At 38.2% G+C, this 12,138-nt stretch overlaps 1 pseudogene; it reads right to left on the reverse strand.

Annotated features, from left to right (window-relative positions):
* Positions 1-3,260: 3,260 nt before the first annotated feature.
* Positions 3,261-3,847, reverse strand: LOC110216051 (large ribosomal subunit protein eL19 pseudogene; annotated as a pseudogene).
* Between the last annotated feature and the right edge of the window lie 8,291 nt (positions 3,848-12,138).

Below are 12,138 nucleotides of genomic sequence, written 5' to 3' on the forward strand. Positions count from 1 at the left end.
GATGGTAAATCCTGTGTTATCCTGATTGTTTCCATAATACTTGAATTGTTTCTGGCTGCTTGCAATATTTTCTCTTGACTTGAGGACTCTGGAATTTAGCTATAATATTCCTAGGAGTTTTCCTTTGGGGATGTCTTTCAGGAGGTGATCAGTGGATTCTTTGCATTTCTATTTTGTCCTCTGGCTCTAGAATATCAGGGCAGTTTTCCTGATAATTTCTTGAAAGGTGATGGCTAGGCTTTTTTTTTGATCATGGCTTTCAGGTAGTCCAATAATTTTCAAGTTATCTCTCCTGAATCTATTTTCCAGTGTGATATTTTACATTGTCTTCTTTTTTTTTTCATTCTTTTGGTTGTGTTTTACAATGTCTTGATCTCTCATAAAGTCACTAGCTTCCAATTGCTCCATTCTAATTTTTTAGGAAGTATTTTCTTCAGTGAATTTTTGCCCTTCCTTTTCCATTTAGCCAATTCTGCTTTTGAAGGCATTCTTCTCCTCATTGATTTTTTGGACCTCTTTTGCTGTTTGGGTTAGCCTATTTTTGAAGATGTTACTTTCTTCAGTATCTTTTGGGTCTCCTTTAGCAAGCTGTTGTCTAGTTTTTCATGATTTTCTTGCATCACTTTCATTTCTCTTCCCAGTTTTTCCTCTACTTCTCTTACTTGCTTCTCAAAATCCTTTTTCAGCTCTTCCATGGCCTGATAACAATTCACATGTTTCTTGGGGGCATTGGATGTAGGAGCTTTGACTTTGTTGTCTTCTTCTGGTTGTATGTTTTGATCTTCTTTGTTACCAAAGAAAGATTCTATTGTCTGACTTTATTTTTTGTGCATTTTGCTCATGATCCCAGCCAATTACTTGAGTCATAAACTCTTTGTTAAGGTAAAGGTCTGCTACCAGTATGGAGAATGTACTAAGCTTTGGGAGTTTTCTGCAGCTGTTTTCAGAGACACTTCTTGGGACGTGTAAATTTTCAGTTCTCCCAAGGTGGTGTGATCAAGGCGAGGTGTTTACTGCTTTCCTGGCCTGTGCACTGGTGTATGAGTGACCACAAGCACTCTCTCCTGCCTTGGAACTGGGATTCTCTCTCTACCACCACTACAAGCTCCACTATTCTTCCTTGCCCTAGGATCACCATCCAGAACTGTGACCCAGATCCAAGCACAGGCAAAGGAAAAGAATTCTGCCTCAGCACCAGCAAAAGATCCCTACAGTCCCCCTTTAATCAACCACTCAATTACCCCTCAGTCTGGGGGCCAGACACGCAGGAAGCAGCCACTGCCCCAGAGCTGCAGCCAAGGTTGGGGCTGGGGCTGCACTTCTCTCTCACTGTAGTCACAGACTTTTCCTAATGATGTTCTAAGTTGTCTTTGATGTTTATGGGTTGAGAAGTCTGGAAACTGCCACAGCTGCCTGTGATTTGGTCCTCTGAGGACTGCTCCAAGTTTTGCTGAGGCCTGTTTTGCTTGCACGACCATGCCAAACTGTGTTCCTCTCCCACCTGGGTGTGATAGACCTTTCTAATGACCCTACCAGGTTGTCTTGGACTGGAAATTTGTTTCACTCCGTCTTTTTGTGGGTTTTGCTGTTCTAGAATTTGTTTAGAGTAATTTTTTACAGGTATTTGGAAGGGTTTGGGGGAGAGCTCAAGTGAGCCACTGCTTTCACTCCACTATCTTGGCTCTGCACCTTGGTCTCCCACGAGATTTTGAGTTCCAAATTTTCTCCCCATTTCTCCACTCCCACCACCCCAAGATGGTGTGTATTTTAAGTACCCCTTCCACTAATAAGTCTCTTATGATTTCTCTTTCCTGTTTACCTTTTCATGCTTCTTTTGAGTCTTTTATTTGAAAGTCAAATTTTCTATTCAGCTCTGGTCTTTTCATCAAGAATGCTTGAAAGTCCTCTATTTCACTGAATATTTATTTTTCACCCTGAAGGATTATACTCAGTTTTTCTGGATAGGTAATTCTTGGTTTTAATCCTATCTCCTTTGACCTCCTGGTGCAGCCCCAGTACTGCCACCCAGAACTGGGACCAAGATCCAAGCACAGGGAAAACAAGAGAATCCTGCCTCAGCACCAGCAAAGTGATGCCTGCAATCCCCCTCTGGTCAGCCACTTGATTCCCCCTCTGTCTGTGGGCCGAGAGCTCCAGAAGAAGCCACCTCCCTGGGGCTGCACCTAGACTGAGGATGGGCCAAGCATCTCTCTCACCATGGTCAACAGACCTTTCCTACTGACCTTCTAAGTTGTCTTTGGCATTTGTGGGTTGAGAATTCTGAAAACCACCACAGACTCCCTTGATTTAGTACCCTCAGGGCTAATCCAGGTTTGCTGAGACTTAGTTTTTGCTTGCCTGGCCCATACTGAACCGTGCTTCTTTCCCAGCCCACCACAGTAGATCTTTCCAATAAACCATCTAGGTTGTCTTCAGCTGGAAATTTGTTTCACTCTGTCTTTTTGTGGGTTTTGCAACTCTAGAATTTGTTTAGAGCCATTTTTATAGGTATTTGGAGGGGTTTGGGGGAGAGCTCAAGAAAGCCATGTTGGCTCCACCCACTTGATAATTTCTTGAAAGATGATGCCTAGGCTCTTTTTTTGATCATGGCTTTCAGGTAGTCCAATAATTTTTAAATTATCTCTCCTGGATCTATTTTCCAGCTGAGTTCCCTTTTTCCAATGTGATATTTCACATTGCCTTCTATTTTTTTTTTCATTCTTTGGGTTTTGAATTATAATTTCTTGAATTCTCGTTGATTCATTAGCTTATGTTTGCTCCATTCTAATTTTTAAGGAATTATTTTCTTTTTTTTTTTCCAGGAGAAAGAGAATTAAAGAAGTTTATTATATCAAGGTAGCAACATGTTGACAGGCTGAGCACTGGAGATCAGCAATGGCTTCAAGATGGGGCAAGCTGTTATTGGGAACTTTCTTTTTTATTATTAATTTATTTGATTCATCAACAATAATTTCCACAAGCTTTTGAGTTTTAAATTTTCTCCATCTCCCTTCCCCACTCCCTCCCCAAGACGGCTTGCAATCTGATATAGGCGATACATATACATAAGGAATTATTTTCTTCAGTGAGCTTTTGGACCTCCTTTTCCATTTGGTCAGTTCTGCTTTTTAAGGGATTCTTCTCATTGACTTTTTGGACCTCTTTTGCCATTTGAGTTACTCTATTTTTTTTTCAGTCTGTCAAGATTTATTGTATAAGCCAAATAGAAGGGTACTATGTACAAAGTATATAGGGGAGGATCATTTCTTAGTCTCCTCCTCCTTGGACAAAGTCTTGATGATCTCCTCTTTCTTAGCCTGCAGACTCTCTATCTGATGCTTTCGTGCTTCCTTATTCTTGGACCAGCAAGCTTCAGCCTGATCAGCCAAAAGCTTCTTTCAGGCCTTGTATGCCTTCAGCTTTTGAATGTGCTCCATAAGGATCTGCTTATTCTTGAGCACATTTCCATCCACCTTCAAGTACAGGCTGTGGTACATATGGTGGTCAATCTTTTTGTATTCATAGTATCTTCAGATCAGACAGCACAGAATCCTCATTCGCCTCAACCAGGTCACCTTCTCAGCCATATGAGTATTGGCAGTATGCTTTCTCTTACCAATGCCATGTGCCTGCCCTTCCATCAATCCAGACTATTTTTTTGGCATCTGGCATAAGAATGCACAGCAACAGGTTTCTGGATGATCAGCCCATCTTTAATCAGCTTCTGGATCTGCTGATGGGAATTAGAGTTGGCAATTTCATTGTTCTCATTGAGGTCCAGCCATTCCTTCTTTCCACATCTAAGGACACGAGAGGCAAGCCTCTTCTGAAGCCTGAGCATACTCATGCCTGCAACTGAATCACAGAAAGAAAGGAGAGAGAACCAAGTTAGTCGATTTTTTAAGGGGTTATTTTCATAAGTATTTTTTTTTCGGTCTCCTTTAGCAAGCTGTTGACTTGTTTTTCATGATGTTCTTGTATCACTCACATTTCTCTTCCCAATTTTTCCTCTACTTCTCTTACTTGCTTCTCATGATCCTATTTTAGCTGTTCCATGGCCTGAGACCAATTCATATTTTTCTTGGAAGCTTTGGATGTTGGAGCTTTGACTTTGTTGTCTTCTTCTAGTTGTAAGTTTTGATTTTCTTTGTCACCAAAGTAAGATTCTATCATCTGAGTTATTTTTTTTTGGTTTGTTTTGTTTTGTTTTTGCACTATTTGCTCATTTTCCCAGCCAATTACTTGACTTTTAAACTCTTTACTAAGATAGGGGTCTGTTTCCAGTATGGAGGATGTACTGTCCCAAGCTTCAGGGTTTTTGTTTTGTTTTGTTTTGTTTTGTTTTGTTGTTGTTGTTTTCAGTTGTTTTCAGAGATACTTCTAGGGATCTGTAAATTTTTCATTCTTCCAAGGTGGTACAATAAAGGCCTGTGTTCTGGTCCATGAGTGACCACAAGCATTCTTTTCTATTTTGGATCTGTGAGGAGGATTCTCTCTGCACTGCTGCCAAAAGATACACCACAACAACACTCCTTCTTGTTGCAGGACTGCCACCCAGGACTTTGACCCAGATCTAAGGACAGGCAAAGCAAGAGAATCCTGCCACAGCACCAGTAAAGAGATCCCTGCAATCCCCCTCTGATCAGCCACTTGATCCTCCCACCATCTGAGGTCCAAGAACTCTGGAAGCAGCCACTGCCCTGAAGCTGCTTCACTACTGGAGCCAGACTGTGCTTCTCTCTCACCCAAGTATGACAGACATTTCCTAATGACCTATTAAGTTCTTTGGTGCTTGTGAGTTAAGAAGTCTGAAAGCCACAACTGCTCATGATTCAGTCCCCTGAGCCCTGCTGCAGGTTCGCTGAAGCCCAGTGTTTGCCTGTCTGCCCCACAGTGAACTGTGCTCCTCTCCCAGACTGGTGCAACAGACCTTTCCCATCAACCATTTAGGTTGTTTTAGGCTGGAAATTTGTTTTACTCTGTCTTTTTTGGGTTCTGCTGCTCTAGAATTTGTTTAGAGCCATTTTTACAGATATTTGGAGTGGTTTGGGGGAGAGCTCAAACAATTCACTGCTTTTACTCCCCCTTCATGGCTCCACCCTGATTCAGTGAAGATGCTTATTTCTTAAAACATATGTTTACATGTACTCTTCCTTCTCTTTATTTCCTGCCAACTCCCATATGTGGATTAGTCTTTCTGCATGGCTTCTATTTTTCACCACTTTAACCTACATGATTCAGTGTGTTAGGGCAGCTGTCTGTGGGACTGAAAATAGATAATTTACTATTCTGGCTGGCTGCCAGATTCCATCTGACTTTAAAATGGTCCCAACTCCTTTCCCACAACATTTAAAAACACATTTGAACAAAACAGAACTATATATTTCAGAGAAACTGTTAAATTAACAATCATTTTTGACAAACTTATTTAACTTTTACCTCTGTACATCAAAATATTCCTTTTCCATAACCTCCTGATTATCTCTGATATTCTTTTTTTTTAGTTTATCCATTCTTCTCTTCTTCTGTCTCAGAGAAAGAGATATCCTTCCTCTTTTCATATCAGTGCACATTGTTAAAGGCCTACTATGTGAAAGGGACCATGTTGGTTTGAGAGACACAGAGGATATATCCTGAAGAAGCTTGTAATCTATTTTTGTACAACAACATGAACACATATAAGTAAATACAAGAACAACTGAGGAAGAAGTAGCATTAACAACTTGTGGAATCAAGGAAGGCTTTACAAAGTAGATAGAGCCTAAAGTGAACATAAAAAGAAGTTAAGAATTATGAGGATCCAACATATGGAAAAGATGGCTGGCAAGAGAATAAAAGGAAACCTAAGGGAGAGATCCAGAGGGTGGCAAGAGCTAAATACTAAAGTTTTGTTTTAATTGTAAGCAGGGAAACAGCGCAATCAGACTACTAGCTTAGGGCTGTTATTTGACATACATGTGTAGGATACATTATATAAAAGAGAAACTGGAAGAGGAAAGACTAATTAGGAGCATATTGTCATACTTCCCATTTGAGGAGACAAAGACTCAGACTAGAATAGTATATTAGTGACTCAAGAGAAGAGAAGCAGATTCAAGAGATGTTGATGTGACTTCAACAAGGCTTGAAAACTGATTAAATATTAGGAGTTTTGGAGAGGTATCATTAATGATTCTAAGTTTCTAGATTGGTTGAGTAGGATGATCTTTGTGCTCTCAACAAAAATAGAGAAAATTGGAGGAAACAGTATGTGTGGGGGGATAACTTTATCATAGTGAGTTTCAGATATGTGTCATGAAGGTGGTGATGTACAATAAGTAGCTAGTAGTTCTCAACTCAAGTTCGGGGGAGAGAATATCAGGACCGGAGATATAAGTTCAGCAATTATCTAAAGATGTGGCTAAAAAGGAGAGTTCTCTTCCAGAAGTCAAGACGGTAGAGCAAGCAGTAAATCACTGTAGCTCTCCCATATTCATTTCCAAAAAACCATAAAATAGTGCCCCAGAACAAATCCAGAAACAGCAGAACCAGCAAAAAAAAGACATGGTGGAATAATCCTTTAGCCCTGGAGACTTGGAGGATCAGTAAAAAAAAAAAAAAGGCAGTCTCATCCAGGTAAAAGGGGAGCACATTCCAGGAGGGGAAATATCCTAGCACGCCAGCAGCAAGCCCCATTTCAGCAAACCAGTGGGAGATCTTGAGCCCCAGTATGGCAGAGCAGGCAAATGCCAACACCAGGACCTTCCTTACCATAGCCAGGGGAATCAGCAAATTCCAGCTCTGAGAACCACCACATGATTCAATGTAGCCCCAGGCAGGCAGGTGTCCTGCAGTGTCCAGACCTACACATGCTTTGGTACAGCCCCATGGAAATGTAGAAAAACCACACCTGGCCTCAGCACATACCAGATACCAGCACTACCACCCCAGCTCAGCACCAGGTAAGCTGCCAGACCCCTACAGCCTCTAGCAGTGCAAGTCACCCCCACACCACCCTTTCAACATAGCACCAGATATGAGTATCCCTCTTGGGCCTCAGGGAAATGTCAGCATAGCACCAGGAAAGCAGCCAAGTCCTGCAGCCACTGCACAAGAAGCCTGAAAAATAGCCCCTCCCACCCAGGGTGCAGAGATCAAATTTAAAAGAAAGGAAAAAGGCTAAAAAACAGATGAGCAAAAACAACAAAAAGAATCTGACCATGAAAAGTTATGATGACAGGGAAGATCATGACACAAACTCAGAAGAGAACAACAATGTCAAAACTTACGGGCAAAACTCCGAAGAAAAATGAGATGTAGTCTCAAGCCCAGGGGAAAAACACACGGTAGAGCTTAAAAAGGAACTTAAAATTCATATAAGAGAGGTAGAAGAAAAAGTTGGAAAAGAAATGAAGGTGAGGTTAGAGAATTATGAAAAAAAAAAGACTTAACAGCTTGTAGAACTGCTTAAAAAGTAGATATGGCCAAATGGAAAAGGAGATACAAAAATCCACTGAAAAAAACAACTCCTTCAAGAGTATAATTGCCAAAATGGAAAATAAATTACAAAAATTAACTGAGGAAAACAATACCTGAAAAGTTTGAAATGGGCAAGTGGAAGCTAATGCAATATCATGAATCAATCAAACAAATTCAAAAGAATGCAAAAATGTAAGAAAATGTAAAACAACTAATGGGGAAAACAGCTAACCGGGAAAACAGATCCATGAGAGACAAAATCAGGATCACTGCACTACCTGAAAGCCATAATCAAAAAGAGGACCTGGATAGCATCCTTCCAGAAATCATCAATGAAAGCAGCCCTGATATCTAGAACCAGAGGGCAAAACAGGCATCACCTCAGGAAAGCAACCCCAATTTAAAAATTATAGTCACATTTTAGAACTATTACATGAAGGAAAAAATACTACAAATGGCTAGAAAGAAACAATTCAAAAGTTGGGGAGTGACAATCAGGATCCCACACGATTTGGCAGCTCCAACATTATAGAACTGGAGGTGATGGAACATGATATTCTGGAAGGCAAAGAACATTAAACCATACCCAAGAGTCACTTACATGGCAATATTAAGCACAATACATCAAGGGGAAAAAATGGTCATTCAATTAAATGGAAGGATTTCAAACTTTTGTAAGGTGAACACCAGACCTAAACCAAAAGTGACCCAAATATCAATACCCAAGAGAAGCATAAACAGATAAAAAGGAAAAAAAAAAAAAGAAAACACAAGAGATGCAATAGACCTAAACTGCTTACATCCCCACCTGGTAAGATGATGCTAGTACTTCGTTAAAAAAAAAAAAGTATTAATGTATTTTGACTTATCAACAATCACTTCCATATGTTTTTGAGTTTAAAATTTTTCTCCCCCTTCCTCCCCACCACCCTCCCCAAGACAGCGCACAATCACATATAGGCTATACATTTACTTTCCTATTAAACATATTTTCACGTTAGTGAAGTTGTAAGTAAAAATTAAAACCAATAGAAGGAACCATTAGAAAGAGGAAACAACACTCAACAGAAGAGGGGGAAAAAATGATAGCTATTCTGCTTCCATAGTTCTTTCTTTGGATGTGGATAGCATTTTACATCATGAGGCCTCTGGGTATGTCTTAGATAATTGTATTGCTGAGAAGGGTTAAGTTTATCAATATTAGTCCTTGTACAACGTGACTCTTATTATGTACAATGTCCTCTTAGTTCTGCTCACTTCACTCAGCATCAGACCATACAAGTCTTTCCAGGTTTTTCTGAAGTCAGCCTGCTCATCATTTCTTATAGCATAATAGTATTCCATTACATTCATATACCACAACTTGCTTAGCCATTCCCCAATTGATGGGCATCCTCTCAATTTCCAATTCTTTACCACCACAAAAAGAGCTGCTATGAATATTTTTGCACATGTGGGTCCTTTTGCCATTTGTTTGATCTCTTTGGGATATAGCCCTAGAAGTGCTATTGCTGGGTCAAAGAGTATGCACATTTTTATAGCCCTTTGGGCATAGTTCCAAATTGTTCTCCAAAATGGTTGGATCATTTCACAACTCCACCAACAATGTATTAATGTTCCAATTTTCCCACACCTTCTCCAATATTAATCATTTTCCTGTTTTGTCATGTTGGCCAATCTGATAGGTGTGATGTGGTACCTCAGAGTTGTTTTGATTTGCATTTCTCTAATCAATAATGATTTAGAGCATTTTTTCATATGACTATAGATGGCTTTAATTTCTTCATCTGAGAACTGTCTGTTCATATCCTTTGACCATTTATCAATTGGGGAATGGCTTGTGTTCTTATAAATTTGTCTTAATTCTCTATATATTTTAGAAATGAGGCCTTTATCAGAGAGACTGGTTGTAAAAATTCTTTCCCAATTTTCTACCTTCCTTCTAATCTTAGTTGCATTGGCTTTGTTTGTGCAAAAACTTTTCAATTTAATGTAATCAAAATTATCCATTTTGCTTTTCATAATGTTCTCTCTCTCCTGTTTGGTCATGAATTCTTCTGTTCTCCATAGATCTGATAGGTAAACTATTCCTTGTTCTCCCAGTTTGCTTATGTATCAGCCTTTATATCTAAGTCATGAACCCATTTTGACTTTATTTGGTATATGGTGTGAGATTTGGGTCTATGCCTAGTTTCTGCCATACTCTTTTCCAGTTTTCCCAGCAGTTTTTTTCAAAGAGTGGGTTCTTATCCCAGAAGCTGGGGTCTTTGGGTTTATCAAATAATAGATTACTATAGTCATTGACTACTGTGTCTTGCATATTTAACCTATTCCACTGATCCACCATTCTATTTCTTAGCCAGTACCAAGCAGTTTTGATGATTGCTGCTTTTAATACAATTTAAGATCTGGAATTGCTAGGCCACCTTCCCCTGCATTTCTTTTCATTAGTTCCTTTGATATTCTGGACCTTTTGTTTTCCAAATGAATCTTGTTATTATTTTTTCTAACTCTATAAAATAATTTTTGGTAGTTTGATTGGTATGGCACTGAATAAGTAAATTAGCTTAGGTAGGATTGTCATTTTTATTATATTAGCTCGGCCTACCCATGAGCAACTGATGTTTTTCCAATTATTTAGATCTGATTTTATTTGTGTGAAAAGTGTTTTGTAATTGTGTTCATAGAGTTCCTGGGTTTTTCAGGAGGTAGACTCCTAAATATTTTATAATGTCTGCAGTAAGTTTAAATGGGATTTCTCTTTCCATCTCTTGCTGTTGGGCTTTGTTGGTTATATATAGAAATGCTGATGATTTATGTGGGTTTATTTTATAGCCTGCAAATTTGCTAAAGTTGGTTATTATTTCAAGTAGTTTTTACTTGATTCTCTAGGATTCTCTAAGTATATCATCACGTCATCTGCAAAGAGTGATAGCTTTTTTCTTCTTTGCTTATTCTAATACATTCAATTTCTTTTTCTTCTTGTATTGCTGAAGCTAATGTTTCCAGTACAATATTGAATAACAGTGGTCATAATGGACATCCTTGTTTCACCCCCGATCTTACTGGAAATGCTTCTAGCTTGTCCCCATTACATATAATGCTTGCTCAAGGTTTTAGATAGATGCTATTTATTATTTTAAGGAAGAATCCATTTATACCTATGCTTTCTAGTGTTTTTAATGGGAATGGGTGTTGTATTTTGTCAAAAGCTTTTTCTGCATCTATTGATATGATCATGTGGTTTCTATTGGATTTGGTGTTGATATGTCCAGTTATGCTGATAGTTTTCATAATATTGAACCAACCCTGCATTCCTGGTATAAATCCCTGCCTGGTCATAGTGCTGTAACCTATTTGCTAATATTTTGTTTAAAATTTTTGCAACTATATTCATTAGAGAAATTGGTCTATAATTTTCTTTCTCTCTTTTGATTCTTCCTGGTTTAGATATCAGCACCATATCACATGTAACTCTTCTGGCCCTGGAGATTTGTTCCTAGGGAGTTCATCAATGGTTGTTCAATTTCCTTTTTTTTTTTTGAGATGGGGTTATTTGAGTATTTTCCTTCCTTTTCTGTTAATCTGAGCAATTTATACTTTTATATGAATGTATCCATTTCACTAAGATTGTCAAATTGGTTGGCTTATAGTTTGACAAAATGATTCCTAATTATTGTTTTAATTTCCTCTTCCTTGGTGGTAGCTTTGCCCTTTTCATTCTGATACTAGTAATTTGGTTTTCTTCTTTCTTTTTTTTTTTAATTAAATTAACCAAAGGCTTATACATTTTATTAGTTTTTTCATAAAACCAGCTCTTAGTTTTATTTATTAGTTCAGTAGTTTTCTTAATTTCAATTTTATTAATTGTTCCATTGGTTTTCAATATTTTTAATTTGGTGTTTATTTGAGGATTTTTAATTTGTTCTTTTTCTAGTTTTTTTAGTTGTATGCCCAATTCATTAATCTCCTCTTTTTCTATTTTATTTATTTAAGCATTTAGAGATACAAAACTTCCCCTAAGAACTGCTTTCACTGCATCCCATAGATTTTGTTATGTTGTCTCATTATTGTCATTCTCTTGAATGAAATTATTGATTGTTCTATGATTTGTTGCTTAACCCAATCATTTTTTAGGATTAGATTATTTAGTTTCCAATTATTTTTTAGTCTAGCTTTCCATGGCCCTTATTACATATAATTTTTATTGCATCATGATCTGAAAAGGATGCCAATTCTAGTTTTTAAGAGATTGTTTTCTTCTGTTAGTTTTTGTACCTCCTTCTTCAATTGGACAGTTGTGTTTTTTAGGGATTTGTTTTCTTCAGTGTACTTTTTTTTTCCAGTTGGCCAATCACATTTTTTAAGGACTCTTCTACCTCTCTCATTTGACTTTTAAAATCCTTCTTGAGCTCCTCTAAGAAGGTTTTTTGGACTTCAGACCAGTTCATATTTCCTTTTGGCATTGCAGATGTGGGATTGTTGACAATGTTGTCCCCTTCAGAATTTCTGTCTTGATCTTCACTATTCTCATAATATGAATCTATGGTACATTTCTTTTTACTCATGGTCTTTCTTTATTCCCTGGTCTTTAAAGATATTTAGCTCTCCTGCTAGGGAACACAGAGCACTCACCCAAGCTTCTTGTGTTGGGGGCCTAGGTCTTAATTACTGGCTTTG

This window comes from Phascolarctos cinereus, unplaced genomic scaffold (genome assembly GCF_003287225.1).
Source record: "Phascolarctos cinereus isolate Bilbo 61053 unplaced genomic scaffold, phaCin_HiC Scaffold_9;HRSCAF=440, whole genome shotgun sequence".
Taxonomy (NCBI): Eukaryota; Metazoa; Chordata; class Mammalia; order Diprotodontia; family Phascolarctidae; genus Phascolarctos; species Phascolarctos cinereus.